The 19,284-nt window shown below is 51.1% G+C and overlaps 1 long non-coding RNA gene across 1 annotated transcript; it reads left to right on the top strand.

The window, feature by feature from the left end:
- The first annotated feature begins 1,087 nt into the window (after window positions 1-1,087).
- LOC131492348 (uncharacterized) lies at window positions 1,088-6,840 on the top strand. Its single transcript, XR_009252022.1, has 4 exons — window positions 1,088-1,594; window positions 1,804-1,938; window positions 5,922-6,013; window positions 6,292-6,840. It is a non-coding gene; the product is annotated as an uncharacterized LOC131492348 (long non-coding RNA).
- The last annotated feature ends 12,444 nt before the right edge of the window (window positions 6,841-19,284 follow it).

The raw sequence follows: 19,284 nt of genomic DNA, 5'->3' as shown, positions 1-19,284 counted from the left end.
CATTTAAAAAATAATGAGAACAAAAGTTTTTTTTTTTCTGCTAGCCCTATCGCCCCGATGTTGAACTCTGATAGGTAAGTGATTCTGTTTTACCCGCCTGATGCTTTGATTCTTTATGAAGAATCCCCTAGCCTCCATTTAAATTACCTCCAGGCCTTGAGGGTGAATCATCAGTATTAAATCTCTCAGACTCAGAGTCACAGACTCTTAAAGCTAGAAGGGTCTCAGGGAGCGCCGAGCCCGAAGCCTTCTGTAGACACAGGAGGACCCGTCAAGCCCAGAGGCGGGCAGAAGCTTGCCGGGGCTCTCAGGTGCCCGGGGTTCGCGGCCCTCCAGCCCCCACTGCCTCCCTCCACCGATGGCTCCTGGCAGAGAGCAGCACGCTGGGCAATCCCAGGCCTCAGTCACACGTCACCCAGGCAGTGCTGGGGGAGGAGGTCGTAACTGACTGACGTAACAGTAACTGACGCTTCATCCTGTTCCTTAATCCCCAGGTGACCTGTCCCAGTTCTGCAGATGCGCATTTCTGAGCCCTGCATGAGGGAAAACTCAGATTTGGATTTGTATCCTCTTGCTCCCCGGGCCCCTCCCCCACCTCTCCCTGCTCCTCCCTCCCAGCCGCCTCATTGTCACCCCTGCAGCCCTTGCCTACCAGTGCTTGCTACCGCTGGGTGCAGGGGGAGGGCCAGGGTGGCTCGGCACCCTGCCCATCGCAACCTCTCCCGGGGAGGCCCCCACCTGTGACTTGTTGTCCTGGAAGTGACACTCCCAAGTCATAAGTGATGGAGTGTATGGAGGCAGGATTATCCCTCTACTAGGGATAATGACTTGGATGCCAGTGACCTCTCTTGAGTGGGACGGAAGGGCTGAAGTTAGGCCCCGGGGCGCTGGGGATCAGCCCGGCCCTGACACACTGGGGGAGGCGGTCTCAGAGGTGCCCCGGCCTCTCCCCTGCCCCCTGCCAGGGGACAGGGTGCTAACTGCCAGTCATACCACCTCCCGCCTTCATGTCCCAGCAGAGGGAATGGGGTGGAGTGAGGGATGGGGTGAGGCTTCCTTGATGGGGCGGGGTGGGGGGAGGGGAGAGCCTGCCAGACCAGAGGCAGGACCCTGGTGGGATCTGAAGGGACAGAGCAGCCCCACCAGAGAGAGCATCACCCAGAGAGAGAGCCACTACCCTCAGCCTCCTTTGCCAACGGGGGTCACCCCCCCCACCCCCACTCCCCGGCGAGCCTGGCTCCTGGTCCCTCCCTGGCCCCTTCCCTGCAGCACCGTCCCTGGTCCCTGTCCCCAAAGTGGTGTCTAGCGGGTCAGGAGGCAAGAGCAGAAGCGCAGCCACCCTACCCACCAGCCAGCTCCCTGGGCACCACTGGGGCCTCCGGCCTGAATCCTGGGGCGCTGCAGCCGGCGGCCAGAGCTGTGCCCTCCGTGTGCCAGCACAAGACATGTACAGATGGGGCGGCGGAACAGGTCAGGAAATGAAGAGTAAGGGAGCATCGCAATCCCACAGATACAAAACCAGCCCCCTGCCTGCCTCTCCCTGGGGAAACGGATCCCGGTTCATCTCACTCAGGAGCTTGGCATCTGGCCTGGGGTGAGTTGGGGCTCTCTGAGCCCTCTGGTCTGGACCCTCCTTCAATGCACCGGGTGGGGGGTGGGGCACACATGTCCCTGAATGGGGGGGGGAAGGGTGGTGTCTCATCTGTTCCACCAGGAGGCAGCGAGGTGATAGGAGCCCCCCCTCCCCCCCCCCCCCGCCTTCTCCCCCCTGCTTTGTTGCCGCCGCATCTGTCTCTTGTGCAGGTCAGAATTCCTCGCAGAAAATCTAACGAAAGGAGAAAAGCACATTTTCAAGCCCGAACAAGAAAGATGCTTCCCGGAAGTTATGACGTCATTGCATCTGGGGGCACTGCGCTTTTGTGGTGAAGAAAAAGGATGGTTAGTATTCCTGTTAGATGCAGACTGGTGGGTGGGTGGGTGGGCGGGTGGCCAATTTCTCGCGCATCATCCTAAGTGGAAGGCGTAGCTGCTTCTCCGCCCAGCTATTCTCCTGGAGTTCATTTGCAAAAAAACTTGCTCTGAGTTTTCCTACAGGAAAAGAACGTAGCCTATTATTTTATGAGAAGGGGAAACACAGGCCACAAATCCCTGGTCCTCTTGGCCCTCGTCTACCACACCCTTCCCGATCCCTGGCCACGTGGCTGCCCGGGAGGAACCCGCTGGTCGATGCTCACCCCCACAGGACGGCATGAAACATTTCCCTGACTCCCAGCCCGCTTACGGGTAATGTTTTCAGGGCACAGACGAGAGTGGGGTGAAGCGTGTTTCCAGGTCCCGCTCCCCAACAGACCCGTCCTAATCTGGCGCCTTTTGGATGCGATGGGAGTGACATCATAGGTCCGGCTACAAAAATGGCCCCAGGTCGCCCGTAGACTGAGCCCCCCAAAATTGTAGAGCCAGAGGTCTGTTGGGCCACCTGTCAGATGGACCCTTAAGGCCACAGACACAGCCTCAGTGGGGTTCCCCCTGGAGCATATACTCCTACTGTTTCTTCCTCTGTTTCCCAATCCTTATCAGAAACCTCAGGGTCTCAGGTCAGGGGAGGGCTGTGGGGAGGTGGGATTAGACTTGGTCAGTGAATCTTTTTTTTTTTTTTTTTTTTTAATTTTTTCAATGTTTATTTATTTTTGAGAGAGAGAGAGAGAGAGAGAGAGCACGGGGGAGGGGTAGAGCGAGAGGGAGACACAGAATCCAAAGCAGGCTCCAGGCTCTGAGCTGTCAGCACAGAGCCTGACGCGGGGCTCAAACTCACGGACCGTGGGATCATGACCTGAGCCGAAGTCAGACGCTTAACGGACTGAACCACCCAGGCGCCCCAGCCTGTGTTTTCTTTTTTATGCTACGTGAGAATATCACGCATTACAGAGCCACGGCCTTTGGTCTTTGAGTGAGCTCGCGCTTGAGGAAAAGTGTTCGATATTCCAGAGACGGTACCTGTTCCTTCCTCGCCCGCGTGAGTCAGGAATCCTTGTCTCTGGCAGACGGAATGTACACCATCTCCTTGACTGAGAATTCTACTCTGGAAATAAACACATTTGTACACCTGACTTGGATCCTCTGTTCCCCTCTCTCTGCCCCTCCCCTGCTTGCCTGCTCTCTCTCAAAAATAAACACTTTCTGGGGCACCTGGGTGGCTCGGTGGCTCGGTCAGTTAAGCGTCTGACTTCGGCTCAGGTCATGATCTTGCGGTCCGTGAGTTCGAGCCCCGCGTTGGGCTCTGTGCTGATGGCTCAGAGCCTGGAGCCTGTTTCAGATTCTGTGTCTCCCTCTCTCTCTGCCCCTCCCCCGTTCATGCTCTGTCTCTCTCTGTCTCAAAAATAAATAAACGTTAAAAAAAGTTAAAAAAAAATAAACATTTTCCAGGGGCACCTGGGTGGCTCAGTTGGTGGTGTCCGACTTCAGCTCAGGTCATGATCTCGCGGTCTGCGAGTTCGAGCCCCGCGTCGGGCCCTGTGCTGACCGCTCGGAGCCTGGAGCCTGCTTCGGATTCTGTGTCTCCCTCTCTCTCTCTGCCCCTCCCCCACTTGCACTCTGATTCTCTCTCTCTCTCAAAAAAATTGAATAAATAAATAAGCATTTGTTTTTAACCAAGATGCCGATTCGAATTCAGTAGATCTGAGATGGTCAGAGATTCTGGCTTATAACCAGGTCCCTGGTGATGCGAGGCCGCCGGCCTGTTCCACGGAGGGAAGGCGGTGTCTCCCCATGTGTGGTCCTCAGGCCGTCTGCATCGGAGTCCCTGGAAGCACCTGGGCTCCCCTACAGCCAGAATCTAGGGGAGGACCCCCCGGCACCCGCAGTTCAGTAAAAGCCCCAGACGACTCCGGTGCAGACGGACGCCGGTGAGCAGCTGCTGTAGGGACGAGAAACACGGTCACTCGTGGCAGAGCCGAGGTTGCAATGGCCCATGGGCTTGTGCCGCTGCCGTGTGTGATGGTGTGCTCCTTCTGTGCCCCCAAGTTTTGGCCTCCTGACTCCCCAGAATAGATCTGCTTCATGGGATGGCTACCGTAATTAGCCAATAAGGTCAGATCTGGGTGTAAAGAGGCCCTAGGGGGAACTGGGGCCTGAAGGAAAAATGACTCAGGAGAGCATCGGAGCTGGGGCAGGATGGGGAAGGACCCTCACCCTGCTTTGTTTCATGGAGCCTCCCCTGTACCTCCAGCACTCGGCCCAGAGCAACCACCTGGGCAGGCAAGGAGGCCAGGGGACCCACGGGAACCGTGCACAGCCGGCAGGCCTGAGTCCGGATGCCGACAGGAGATGCAGCCTTGGGGGCTGGGCCAGCCCTGCGGGTCCCCCATAAAGCACTGCCGAGAAATGCAGGCCAGCCCGGCACACGCTGCCCCTGCCCCAGCCCCCAGCAGGACCCATGCTGGGTGCTTTGCATCCACGCTCGGTGCCCCGCCCCCCGCCTTCTCCCTCTCCCCCTTCATCCCTGGAATACGTGGGGCGCAGCTGCTAAATGTTGAGTGGGCACTAAAGAGAGAAGAGCCAGCAGAGGTCACAGAGTATGGGCCGACACAGACAGCTGAGCAAGCTCCTAGATCCGCTGTGATGAGTGCGGCAAGGGTGGTGGGGTTGTGTGCTGCGGTGCAGGGGGAGGCGGCTGCTGGAAGCGGCAGTTGCCCGGAGTCAGCTCTGGAAGCTGGACAGTTTGATATTCTAAGGCGGAAGGTCTTTCCACCCGTAAGCAGCACGGCACCGGGGCACTTAGGCTGAGCGAGGGCTAGGGGAAGATGAGGCCAGAGAGGCAGGCAAGGGCCAGATCAGGAAAGGCTTTCTGAGTCCTGCCAAGGAGGCTGGCTTTTCTTCTCGCAGGAGCCCCCCATCCGGTCATCAGCAGGGGAGCCTTGAGTGAGGTCCCCGAGGCGGCGGCGGCCGTGAGGAGGAGATCCTGGAGAAAGCATGCACGGCTGACCGCCTTGGAAAGAAGGGCCGTGTTGGTGAATCCGTCCTGCGCTTGAACTAGTAGAGATTTTGGCAGACTGAAGTGCCCGTCACGGGTCAGTTTTTCTCTTACTGCCCTTCGAACCCCATTTGAAAAAAAGATATTGGTGCCCCGGATAGATCTGTTCAGTGAGGACAAAGAGGCCGTCCATCCACCACGAAGAGGGAAATGTTAGCAGTGGTGGCGCCCAGCCCTCAGTTCATTTGCAAACAATTGACAGGGAAAATACTCCCCGAGGTCAGAGAAATGGTTAGTATAGTCATGACTAAAGAAAACAGAAAAAAAACTGACCTTAAAAAATCCCAATAGGAAAGCAGGCAACGGGCATGTACAAACAAATCATAATTATACATATTGTTTTATTTTAGAGAGAGAGAGAGAGAGAGTGCATGAGTGGGGGAGAGAGGCAGAGAGAGAGAGAGAGAGAGAGAGAAACAGAGAATCCCAAGCAGGCTCCACACTCAGCACAGAGCCCGACGCGGGTCTTGATCCCATGACCCTGGGATCACGACCTGAGCCCAAATCAAGTGTCAGATGCTCAGTCAACTAAGCCACCCAGGTGGCCCCCCCGAAACAAATCACGATTTAAGATACATATTCTGTAGAAGCACGAAGGACATAAAATAAACACACAAACCAAAACACGTGAAAAATGTTTAACACTGTTCGTGATCAAAGTCACGGCCACGTAGGCACTGAGAGTTGGCGCTCTTCGCGTATCAAATTGGCGATATTTAAGGAGCTAACACGCAACTCTGGACTGAGAAGACTTAGTGGTGTGGGCAGCCTCCCAGCCATCCCGGTGGGGGGGGGGGAGGGGGGGAGGGAAACGGGGAAACTTTTCCGCAAGCAATTTAGACAATTAAACCCCAAAGCCATAACAGTGCCCTGTCTGTGATTTTACTTCCAGGAATCTATCTTAAGGGAATAATGAACGAGGCTGCAGGGATGGATGTACAAGGACACCGTAGTGCTATTTATGATAAGCCTAAATTGGAAGAGGTAAGTCATGGATCGAGGCTAGCCCAGTTTGATAAGCTATGTTGCGTGGTGTAGGATGGACCACTGAACAACCACTAGACTTGAACCGATCGAGGGAAATGCCCACGGGGCATCTCACATAAAACCAGTATATTAAACCACAGAATCGGCAGGGTCCCAGTTTTATTGTTTAAAATGAGCATACACTTAAATAAGTGTTAGAAGGGCACACAACCAAATGGGGGAGATTATGAGGATTTTCTTTTAGTGCGATTTCCCCCTTTCCCTGTATTTGGCAGTTTTCTACAACGAATGTTTTCCTAATTATGTTTGAAAACTTAGTCTACGAAGCCTCCTCGCCCCATCGAGTGACACGGTCCTCAATGCCACAGCAGGTTGAGGCTGGCCTCAAGCTGTGGTTTGGGGCAGGTGGGGTGGCAGGTGGCCCTTTGTGGGCCAGGTTCGCAGAGTGTCACCGCATCATCGGTCCCCGCGGAGGGCCTGTGACCACAGAAAGGAACTCCACCAAACCCAAACTCACGTCTCCCTATCTCAGCGTCCTACCTGCCAGGTCCCCAAATTACCCGCAGCCAGCCCCATTCCGTATGAAGGAAGTGCACTGGAAGGAAGGTTGCAGTTAAATTACTTACTCTTGTAAATTTTGCCCAAACCAAGGACTTTCTAAAAACATTGCTAGAGGGGCACCTGGGTGGCTCAGTCGGTTGAGCGTCTGACTTCAGCTCAGGTCATGGTCTCATGGTTCATGAGTTTGAGGCCCACATCGGGCTCTGTGCTGACAGCTCAGAGCCTGGAGCCTGCTTCGGATTCTGTGTCTCCCTCTCTCTCTGTTCCTCCGCCACTGGCGCCGTCTCTCTCTCTCTCTCTCTCTCCAATTAAAAAAAACAAAACCAAAAGGACAGAGTTTGGAGAGCTTCCTGGTTGTGAACACATGGGAATTTGGGGAGAGTGGTATCCTCAGAGAGGGCACGGGACCTCCTCACCCTTTCCCCATACCTTGCCCTACGTGTTTCTTCCATCTGACTGCTCCTTGTATAATGAATCGGTGATCTAGTACATGAGATGTTTTTCTCTGAATTCTGTGAGAGGCTCTAGCAAATTGATCAAACCCAAGGACGGGGTCACTGGAACCTCTAATCTATAGCTAGTTGGTCAGAGGCACAGGTAACAGCCTGGGCTTGCGACAGGCATCTGAAGTGGGGGGCAGTCCTTTGGGACTGAGCCCTTACCCTGTGGGATCTGACACCATCTACACTAGGTAGAGAGCATCAGAATTGAGTCGAACTGTAGTACACCCAGCTGGTGTCTGAGAATCGCTTATTGGCGGTGAGAGGAAGAACCACACACGGGTCGGGACGGGCATTAGCATCATCAGATATGAAGCCAGCCCCTGAGGAGCTCAGGTTCTCGTTCAGAGCCCCAAACCTGCAGGACCCACAGCATTTTGTCCCAAGCTAGATTCCTAAGTCTTCCAGGGCACCAAATGAGCAGGGACCCTGGAGGCGGCCTCCGAGTCAGAAAAGCTCGGTCCCTTAGAAAGTTGAACCCTATTCATACGAGGTCCTTGGAGTCACGGCTCTGGGGTCTCTGTCCGGGATGGGTCCTCACACACCTGAAAACTCGGCCGATGAGAGCAGGCCTTTGTTCCTACTTTCCCAGTGGGGCAGTTGGAAGGAGAAATGGGGGAATCGGCACGTTTGTTCAAAGGACTTGCTGAAGTCTGAAGGCTCGGATTCCTGAGCTCTGAGTGGAAGCCAGACCCTTGTGGGGAAGGACAGACACAGGGAAGGTATTTTTCTTGGATTCCTGGAGTGGGTTTGGGAACCAAGGTCATCAAGTGGATGGAGATCATGATTTACATTGTAGTTGAGGAGCGGGTGGGTGGGTGGAAATTGGGGTCACCTAAGAGACAGAAGCCATGCAATTTGCTTCGTATATGGCCGGCCACTTCTCGAGCAGGAGGCTTTGTTCTATCACCCAGTTGTCTGCGCTGCCGGCAGGAAAGCAATTTCGGGCACTCATTTAGAAATCAACATCCTTCCTGCAGCAAGTGCATACTCGCCCCGAGAAGGATCTGGCTCATTACATTTCTCCGGGGACCAGAAACCTTCTCCCAGGCTTGCGCTCACCCAGCACGGCTCTTGCATGACTCAGGCAGGGACAGGCGCAGGGCACACTGTTTCAGGACATAGGTGGCCTTGTAGACGGCAAACGCCTGGCGGAGCCCTGCTTCCCCCCCCCCCCGCCCCCCCATTGCTGTGGCCCAGCCCCGCCCTCACTTCTTACAGAGCTGAGGGATGGGGCTAGAAGCTGACTCTGTTGCCCATTTCAGTTGGGTCTTGCCCTCCACCCCCCACCTCTGGGGACATAGCCAGTGATAAATAGTATCACAATAAGGCCACCAGCGTGGTGGTGTCACGTGGGTTAAATCAATTCTTCGAACAGCCTCCTGCTTAGCGCACAGGCCCAGGCACGCAGAGGGCTTAGTGGACGGTTGGCCAATCGGTCTCTTTGATCCCCTAGATCTCCGAAGTGCATGCTGGGTCTTTTCAGACCACCGCTTTACATGCTACCTGGGATTACGCAGAATACCACCGGGTAAGGATTTTCGCAGTTAGGATTAATCCTGCTGGCCACCCTTCAAATAAATTCCGCGGCCAAGTCCTCTTCTGTTTCTCTGGAGAAGCCAAATCTGGACCATCAGCCCCGTCAGTGAGAAGGTGCTGAGCCCGAGGCCCGAGCCCCTACCCGCCACATACACAGATCTGTTTCTGTCATGGGCTTGGTTCAATGCAAAACATTCGTGCAAAGCAATCGCTGAAGAGCTTAAAACATTTCTCCTCTTTCTCGTCTCCGCTGACCCCTGTATGTCCAGGCAGCCCCTGAGTCCCTCTGGAGATGTTTGGAGCTATTTATAAACGTGACACAGGATGATGCCTGGCTTGGCAAGCGGATCACACAGAACTTGAAGTTTTGGGAGGAGGAAACAGATACCCCGGTCCGAATCTGGCCATGATATCATTTACCTTCTAGTTCGTGGTGGCCCGCTGCCCGGGAAATGCCATCCGATCCCTTGAGGGATCCAGGGCTCCATGGGAAGTTCAGTCCCTGAGGACCCCAGCTGGTCGGTTTGGAAACGTCTGGACCTATAACACGCACGAGGGTTGGAGAAGACGCTAGCACTCGGTTTTCTTTGTCAAGTGATGCCCCCAGAGAAGCGCTCGTGCATTATAATGAAAACCGGAGTTTCTCTTTGCCTCACCGTCCTCTGCATTGTCCTTTTAGGCAAAAGCATAATCCAGGGCAGAGCAAGATGCTTTATGAGTTTCAGACTTCAGACCCAGGTAGTCTATAACTGCATTCTAAAGATGCCCCCGGATATAATTTGCAACCCTTTGTGGTGATTTAAAATTTTTGAAATGTTTATTTATTTTTGAGAGAGAGAGAAAGAGAGAGAGAGAGAGCGCTAGCAGGGGAGGGGCAGAGAGAGAGGGGACAGAGGGTCCCATGTGGGTTCTGCACTGACAACACAGAGCCTGACATGGGGCTCGGACTCAGGAAATGTGAGATCATGGCCTGAGCCAAAGTCGAACGCTCAATCGACTGAGCACCCCGGAACCCTTTTTGGTGATTTTAAAAGAATCACAGATGATACCCTAGATCTAGATAATAGGAATATTAAACAAGATTGGAACCAGGCTGGCATGTCATTAAAAAACATTTTTTTTTAATGTTTATTCATTTCTGAGAGACAGAGACAGAGCATGAGTAGGGGAGGGGCAGAGAGAGAGGGAGACACAGAATCCGGAGCAGGCTCCAGGCTCCGAGCTGTCAGCACAGAGCCCGACGCGGGGCTCGAACCCACGAACCGTGAGATCATGAGCTGAGCCGAAGCCGGACGCTCAACCGACTGAGCCACCCAGGCGCCCGTCATTTTTTTTTTTTAAAGGAAAATAGAGTAGATCCCGAGAAACTGTAGGTCTGTGTGACATTGCTTTCCAGAAAACTGCTGAGATTCATTGTCAAATATATGATTTCGACTATGAGGAAAAGCATAAGGAGATTTCTGGGAGTCTGCACTCGTTCAGAAAGAGCAGGTAAGTCATGCCAAAGTGATGCCATCCCTTGTTCAGATTGTAGTGCTCAGTCAGTACCTCCGAGGGATCCCACAAGGGTGTTTGTTTCATATGGCATCCGACATAAAACCCTATGCATGAAATGGAGAAATGTGGGTTGGGTAGTGACCCACGTGGACAGGTGAGAGATGGGTTGCTTGAACAATGATGTTTGGAAACTGGATCGATACCGTAGTAGAGGGTGGAGTATTCTGTTCTAGCTTCTCAATGTTTGGAAATGGAAAACCTGCTTGCTAAATTCGTAGACACTTCGAAAGCGACAGGGCAACTAGTCGGCAGACATCCAAACTTGACATCCAAGCTTGACAGCCTGAAATGGCGGGCTCAGATCAATGGGCAAAATGCCAACCAGGATGAATGCCAAGGTTGGATTTAGATTTTTAAATGCGAGAGAAACACGTTGGCAATTCATGAGAAGAATCACTGGGGAGTTAAGTAGAACACATTGCTACGTGATTAAAAGAGATACACAATCCCGCACTACCTTCCTGAAGCATCCGTGTCAAGATCATGTTCAAGCCATAGTCCATGAAAATCAGTTTTCACCTAGTTTCTGTTAGTCCGCATCTCAGTTCAAGTCTGGGCTCTGCATTTTAAGATCCGGGAACAGTGATGAATTCTGGAACGTTGAGCTGGGTGACCAGAATAAGGAGGCATGTGGAATGCCATACCAAGGAGGGTGAAGGAAACTTTTTTTAGAGTTTATTTATTATTTTGAGAGAGAGAGAGCATGAGAATGTGTGCTTATGTGCACACAGGCTGGAGAGGGACAGGGAGAGAGGGAAAGAGAGAACCCTAAGCGGGCTCCCCACCATCAGCCCAGAGCCCGACGCGGGGCTCGAACTCATGAACCGTGAGATCATGATCCGCACTGAAGTCGGACGCTTAACTGACTGAGCCACCCAGGCTCCCCAACAAAGGAAACTTTTTCATTTTTAAAACATGTGTTTTAGTTTTTTACTGCAGAAAAACAAACACGTGTTATAAAAATTGGGAAAAGTAAGGAGCGGTGGAGAAGAGACACTCGTCTTCTCCCCAGGGAAGAGTTGCTTTTATACTGGAGAAGGTGAGGCCTGTGGAGAGGGGGAGGGGGAGCAGGGTGGACGGAGGGGGACACTTGGTTGAGAGTCAGGGCTTGGCCTCTGAGGTTCAGTTTCCTCCTTATCCAAATGAAGGGCTTGATTAGGTGACCCTTCAGGCCACTTCTAATGTCGCCAATGACTTACTGATAGGACAGACTGTCTCCTAAACACTTTGAAGGGCTGGGAGGTAATCCAAGATTGATCGATACACTTCCAGGTTCCCGAAGATAATACTAGAATCATAAGGACAGGTAAACTAAAAACTCGGGAGAGTTTATTATTAATTAAACATTCATTAGGGGCGGCCTGGGTGGCTCAGTGGGACAAGCGTCTGATTTCGGCTCAGGTCACGATCTCACAGTTTGGTTCCTGAGTTCGAGCCCCGCGTTGGGCTCTGTGCTGACAGTGCAGAGCCTGCTTGGGCTTCTCCGTCTCCCTCTCTCTCTCTGCCCCTCCCCTGCTCGCTCCCTTGCTCTCTTAAAAATACACAAATAAACTTTAAAAAAAGCGATTTCCGTTGAAATTGCTGTCACAGCTGCAGCCTTGGAAGGCAAGATCTCCCGAACGAAGTGCAGGGAGAGTGATGCATCGGGCGGTCGTGCTTGGTCCCCGTTCTCATAGTCACAGGCTGCTGGGAAAGAAGCAGGGGGCCCTTCAGAGCTGTTCCCATAGCCCCTCCCGGCACTTCCCCAGCCACTAGTGGCCTGTGCTCCTTCAGGCTTTCACTGTCATCCCTGCCTTGACCCTGTGTCCTTGAAGTGTTTGTCCAGCTCTGGTTTCTTCTCAAACGCCCCTCTGCAGAGAAGCCTTCCTCCCACTTTATATTTTCTCCCATACCAGGAATCATTCTGTCAACTCGGCCACTTGTGGGTTCCCTTTGTCCGCGTGGAGGGCAGGCTTTGTTCATGTCGTAACATCTGTTCCTACACCAGTGCTGACCCCACATCGGAGGCTCGGGCCATATTCATTTTTTGAGAGAGCATGAGTGGGGGAGGGACGGGGAGAGAGGGAGACACAGAATCCGAAGCAGGCTGAGCTGTCAGCACAGAGCCCGACGCGGGGCTCGAACTCACGGACCGTGAGATCATGACCTGAGCCCGAAGTCGGATGCTTACCTGATTGAGCCACCCAGGTGCCCCTCTTTGACCTTGGTTTCTGACACAGGGCTCTTAAATCCCTTAGAATTTCTTGGATGATACATGTGTCTGTTCTTTTTTTTTTTCGAGAGAGAGAGCCTGGGGGAGAGGGGCAGAGAGAAAGAGACAAAGAGAGAGACAATATCTCAAGCACTGAGATATTGTGGATATCTCCACTGAGTGTGGAGCCCAATGGAGGGCTCAATCCCACGACCCTGGAATCATGACCTGGGCCGAAATCAAGAGGAGGACGCTTCACTTACTGAGACACCCAGGTGCCCCTGGAGTGTCTGTTGTTCTTTTTTTTTTTTTTTTTTTTTTTTAATTTTTTTTTTTCAACATTTTTTTTTTAATTTATTTTTGGGACAGAGAGATACAGAGCATGAACGGGGGAGGGGCAGAGAGAGAGGGAGACACAGAGTCGGAAACAGGCTCCAGGCTCCGAGCCATCAGCCCAGAGCCTGACGCGGGGCTCGAACTCACGGACCGCGAGATCGTGACCTGGCTGAAGTCGGACGCTTAACCGACTGCGCCACCCAGGCGCCCCTGGAGTGTCTGTTGTTCTAATGAGGTGACTCTGAGTGGGCTTCAGGATGGAGGCTGGTGACCCGCAAGACCAATCTAAGACCACGATTAGAACCTTGCAACTTTCAGCCCTGCCTGCCATCCTCTGGGAAGGGGAGAGAGGCTGGAGGTTGAGTTAATCATCCATCTTGCCTACATGAAAAAGTCTCTACAAAAATCCCAAACCTATGGGGTTCTGAGAGTTTCTAGGTTGATAAACACATCTATATGCCAGCAGAAGCACACTCCAGCTCCATGGGGACAGAAGATCCTGGACTCCAGACCCTTCTGGATATTGCCTTATGTGTCTTTTCATCTGGCTGCTCATTGGTATCCTTTATCATACCCTTTTTAACAGACCATCAAATGTTAGTACGTGTTGCCCTGAGCTCTGTGAGCCATTCTATCCCGCAAATGATCAAATCCAAGGAGAGGGGTCACAGGAACCTCTGATTTGCAGCCAGGTGGCACAGAAGTTGTAGGTAACTTGGGGACAGGTGGTGACCTGCGATTGGCCTCTGAAGTGGGGGCCATTTACGGGACTGAGCCCTTAACCTATGGGATCTGAGGCTGACTCCAGGTAGATAATATCAGAATTGAATTGTAGGACACCCAGCTGGCGTCACAGAATTGCTTGGTGTGTAAACACCTATGCATGTTGGTGTCAGTAGAGTTCTGAGTGTGGTGGTCACGTGAGAGTAAAAGAGAAACACGCAGGGTGTTTTCTCCAACTGGTCCCCTCCCTTCCCCTTCTCCTTGTGACCTGGAAGCTATGTGTTGGGATGACCTTGGGACGGCTGTGTCACAAGATGGGGAGATCCAGGGTCCCTGACTCACTGCTGGGAGGACAGCCCCCTCTTTGAGTGAGAAACAGGCTTCTATTGTTTTCAAATATGGAGATTTTGGAATCTGTCTGCTGTAGAAGCTGGCCTGACCAGGTAGGAAATGCTCGAAGGAACTACTACCCTTCTGCAGATGAGATGAACAGTGAGTAAAAACTTTAGCAAATATTCTTGTTTTTCTAGAGGGCGAGGATTGACACCTAGGATTCCATCTAAAACAAAACCCTAGGGGTTCCTGGGTGGCTCAATCGGTTGAGCATCCGACTTCGGCCCAGGTCATGATCTCGCGGTTCATGAGTTCGAGCCCCGCGTCGGGCTCTGTGCTGACAGCTCGGAGCCTGGAGCCTGCTTCGGATTCTGTGCCTCCCTTTCTCTCTGCCCCTCCCCCACCTGCCCTGCGACTCTCTCTCTCTCAAAATAAATAAACACTAAAAAATTTTTTTTATTTTTTTTTAATTTTTATTTAAAAAAAAATTTTTTTTTCAACGTTTTTTATTTATTTTTGGGACAGAGAGAGACAGAGCATGAACGGGGGAGGTACAGAGAGAGGGAGACACAGAATCAGAAACAGGCTCCAGGCTCCGAGCCATCAGCCCAGAGCCTGACGCGGGGCTCAAACTCACGGACCGCGAGATCGTGACCTGGCTGAAGTCGGACGCTTAACAGACTGCGCCACCCAGGCGCCCCTAAAAAATTTTTTTTAAAGGAAACTCTATTTCTATCTGTTTCACCCATTTAAGCTCCCTTGGTCAGACTTTCTTTAGCAAAAGATTTCCATGTGTTTTCTTTAAGGCGTAAAATGTCAAAGCTTCTAGCATTTATGGAGTGCTTGTGAAGCCCTCAGTGTGCGTCTCCCTGAATCCTCCACAACGTCTCTGTGACACGAGTGTTATCATTCCTATCTCTCAGGGTTTGGCAGCTTAGGCTCAGAGAGACAGACGCCTCACCCAGGGGCACGCTGGGAGTAGGTGGGGAAGCTGGGTGTTCAGCCCAGCTCTGTCCAACTGCAGGGCCCTAGATACTAACTGGTAAGTGACCTCACTGATCTAATTGAGTCTTCCACTAAACAACCGAATCCCCAACAAGGATTTTCTGTGGTCCACACCTAAGCAGCCGGTCACATTTCGGGCCCAATTCAATTTGTAAGAAAGTTCTTCTTTATCCGGGGATCAAAACTGCCTCCCAGGCCGCCAATAAATGCTTAATGAATCAGGCCACCACGGTTCTACACTAGGACCACTAGATTATGTATGCATCTTTCCATTTTAAGAAGTCAAAGGATCTGTACAGGAAAAGGAAAGAGCTCAAGAAGAGCTGCCAACCAGCCATCACTGACTGCAGAGAGAGGTGCTTATTATAAAGTCGTGTATTTCGACATCATGGCAAGGACGGAAGTGCAGTGCTGGCTATTGATTTCCCTGCAGTCCCCTTGTGCCGGACTTTCATTGCTATTTTAAAATGTTTTAAAAATGTTTATCCATTATTGACAGCGAGCGAGAGAGAAACACGGAGGGTGAGTGGGGGAGGGGCAGAGAGGGAGACAGGATCTGGATCAGGCTGCAGGCTCTGAGCTGTCAGCACAGAGCCCGACGCGGGGCTCGAACTCACGAACTGCGAGATCATGACTTGAGCTGAAGTCAGTCGCCCAACCGACCGAGCCACCCAGGCGCCCCTCATCGCTATTTTAACACCCTGTATCTCTAAATTATATATCTGAAACGTCTTTATTGGGAATCATGAACAACAGTGCTCTCCTGGTTCATCTTTGGGGTTTATGTCAGGTAGGCTCTCCCAGAATATATATATATATATATATATATATATATATATATATACTCATTTAATGAGTAAAATGAAAGAGAAAATTCTGGTCCCAGCTTTGACAATAAGTGTATGATCTTGCAAAACTTATTTACCTTCACTAAATGACCTTATACAAAATTTTTTTAATGTTTATTTTTGAGAGGGGGGGAGGGGCGGAGAGAGAGGGACACAGAATCCGAAGCAGGCTCCGGGCTCTGAGCTGTCAGCACAGAGCCCGACATGGGGCTTGAACCTGTGAACCAGGAGATCATGACCTGAGCCGAAGTCCGACACTTAACTGACTGAGCCACCTTCACTAAATGACCTTATAAACGTATTCTCGGTTTTAAAGACTAGAGGAATGTGGAGTAACCAATATTTAAGCAACGTCAGGAGATCCATGAAAGGAGATGTGTTCCATCTACTCCCACCCACTCCTGCCAACAGGGATTCGAATTTAACTTTGTAGCAATGATCAGAAGGTTCAAACACTTTTTCTCTACTATCTACACTTTTCCACCAAGAGTCCTTTGCTCCACTGTGTACTTGTGCTTATTAATCTCTAATATTGAGAAGGTAGCGTGCCCAGTTCACAAGATCACCCTCGCTCTGGACACCAGCTTCAAGTTTGGGACACCCCAGGTTTGATAATTCCTTAGAAGAACTCACAGAACTCACTGAAAGCCAATGGTTGCAATATAACAACAAAAGGAAGTGTTGCGTGGGGCAGTCCGGGAGGGTTCCAGAAGCAGGGCTTCTGGTTGTTCCCTCCCCATGGTGTCACGGGCAGTGCTAACTGCTCCCAGCAATGATGGGTGACGTTATTTGTGGAATATTGCCAACCAAGGAAGTTCACCCACGCCTCAGTCTCTATGGGGGCTCCTTCGTCAGCTGTGTATGTAGCTGGTCTCAGTTTCCAGATCTTTTGGAAGTTGAGCTGGTATTGCAGGACTTAAAAGCACCCCTCATAAATCACATTGTTAGACATTCTGGTAGGGTCCAAGACGCCCAAGCAAACAAAGACACTCAGCGGTCAGGACATTCCAAGAGCTTGGAGATTACCCACCAGGGGCTGAGAGCAAAGGCCAGGCCTCCTTCTGGGCCAGGTTAAGTCCTTACTATGCCTGTGGAAAAGTTTCCTTTTAGAGAAGTTTGTGAAGGCCAATGTTTACAAACTATCTTGGCTTTTTTTTTTTTTTAAGTTTATTTATTTATTTTGAGGCGGATTGGGGCAGAGAGAAAGAGAGAGAGAGAGAGAGATTGAGAATCTCAAGCAGGCTCCTCACTGTCAGCTTGGCACCTGGTGTGGGGTTCGAAATCACCAACTGTGAGATCATGAGCTGAGCTGAAACTAAGAGTCAGACGCTTAACCCCCTGAGCCATCCAGGTGGCCCTAGAATATCTCGTTTCCTGTCTGAGACTCAACAGAGTCCACTGTATCATCAAAAAGCAAATGCATTTTGAACATCCACCATGGTGCTTGGAAAATCCTGTGCCAATTGTCCACAAAGTTTACCCTGCCATTCTGAGCCCTGTCTCATCTATCGGCAGACATGTTTACGCGCCCCAGCAGCCCAGGCTAGATGAGGCAATGGAGGTGTTATCGCCCCTTGACCACATAGGGCTGAAGCTTTAACCTGGCTTCTGACCAGCCATTTTCGTCATGTTGCCAACTCCCAGGGTTCTGAAAAGAAGGCACGACGAGATGTGCCACAGTGTCAGCAGCCACACAATCAGTAGTTGACTTGTAGTTCACTCAAGTCCCTTTCACATACGCGCTTTCCCCTCTGCAGGCTCAGAAAATGGGCAACTCTCTGACTCTCCTGAGTCACGTTTTTGGGCGATAAAGCTTAATCGGCTCTGAAAGTTGAGTGGACTTTGCCATCCCAGTGGATCTCCAGAACCGGCAAAGTCTATGCTGTGGACTGAACTGTGTTCCCTCCAAATTCTTATGTTGAAGCCCTAACCCCCCTGAGCCGACTCAGACAGTAGACTTTCCCCCAAGCAGTCAATGTGACTCTCTTACAAATTCAGAAAGAACGTGTTTCAGAGGTTCATTTAAACTCTCAGGGGAGAGGGGCGCCTGGGTGGCGCAGTCGGTTAAGCGTCCGACTTCAGCCAGGTCACGATCTCGTGGTCCGTGAGTTCGAGCCCCGCGTCAGGCTCTGGGCCGATGGCTCGGAACCTGGAGCCTGTTTCCGATTCTGTGTCTCCCTCTCTCTCTGCCCCTCCCCCGTTCATGCTCTGTCTCTCTCTGTCCCAAAAATAAATAAAAAACGTTGAAAAAAAAATTTAAACTCTCAGGGGAGAGATCTGCACGATGGTGAAGGCTATTCTCTGTCAGGCTTTTAAAATGAGCAGCTTACGTTGGCTACGCTCATTGCCTCACGACTCACATACTGTTTATTTATTTTTTAAGGTTATTTATTTATTTTGAGACAGAGAATCCCAAGCAGGCTCCACGCTGTCAGCTTGGAGCCTGACGTGGGGCTCGAACTCACAAACCGTGAGATCGTGACCTGAGCTGAAATCAAGAGTTCGACGCTTCATTGACTGAGCCACCCAGGCACCCCACACACTATTTATTTAAAAAAAAAAAAAAATATATATATATATATATATATATATATATATATATAATTTAAGTATAGGTGGCATACGATGTTATATTAGTTTCAGATGCACAAAAGTGATTTGACAATTCTAAGATTTGGCTTTTATCTCGTCTCTTCATTGAAACTTCATTTCTGAAGCTCATTCAACTCTTGCCAGTCTGATTTTTTTTTTTTTTTTTTTTCCATCCGTCACTATCCTAAGTTACTCAGCACACGGTCATCCTGGGCTGCTGCTTTCTGATAAAAAAGAGCTCCCGTCTCCTGGTGGCTTATTAAATGCACATGCAGCTTCCATTACTTCACACACTGTGATTGTATCCAATCCTCACCAGACCTTTCTACTGCATCTATTTTGTGCCTACGGACACTGACGCACAAGGAGGTTAAGGTACTTGACCAAGGTCACATAGGGGCAAAGCCAAGATTCAAACTCAGGCAATCTGGCCCCAGTGCCCGGCATACTTACTTCTCCATACCACATTGTCCCCACCCTCTTTATTCTCTGCCTCAGGGTACCTGGCCAACTGCTCCTCAGCCAAATTCCTTTTGTCTTAATCATCCCTTCTAGTAACGCGCGCGTTAACTCTAGAGTCGGGGGCGTGCTTGGGTTCTGGTTTCATCGGCTACTTACCACCCACGTAATCTTGGTCAAGTTTTTTTTATTAGGGCTAGTCCCCAGTTTTACCATCTCTAAAGTGGACGTAATAAGTCTATTTGACAGAGTTGTTTTGAGAATTAATTGAGATAATGTGAGCAGAAAGCCTGATATTAGTAGGCATTTGTTAGATACCTGAGAGTATAGTTTGCCTCACGAATACGAGATGGGGCTTCTTTTCCTGGGATCCATTAGCTAGCACGGGGACAGGATGACAGGCAGGCAAATGTCTTGTGTGTACATCTATTTTTTTCTGGGGAAAGAGCCTATAGCTTTATTTATATTCCCAGAAGAGTATGCGACCCCCACCCCCGCCAACTGGAAACCACTGAATGCTAGTGGGCCTGGAAGTTGAGTCCTGAGTCTTTCACATTTCCAGACCTGGGTCTTTTAGGTTTCCTCCCCCGAGCACAGTGCTGGACACACAGCAGGCTCTCCGTG

The sequence above is a fragment of the Neofelis nebulosa genome, chromosome 13 (assembly GCF_028018385.1).
Source record: "Neofelis nebulosa isolate mNeoNeb1 chromosome 13, mNeoNeb1.pri, whole genome shotgun sequence".
Taxonomy (NCBI): Eukaryota; Metazoa; Chordata; class Mammalia; order Carnivora; family Felidae; genus Neofelis; species Neofelis nebulosa.
This window is presented reverse-complemented; position numbering and strand designations above follow the sequence as displayed.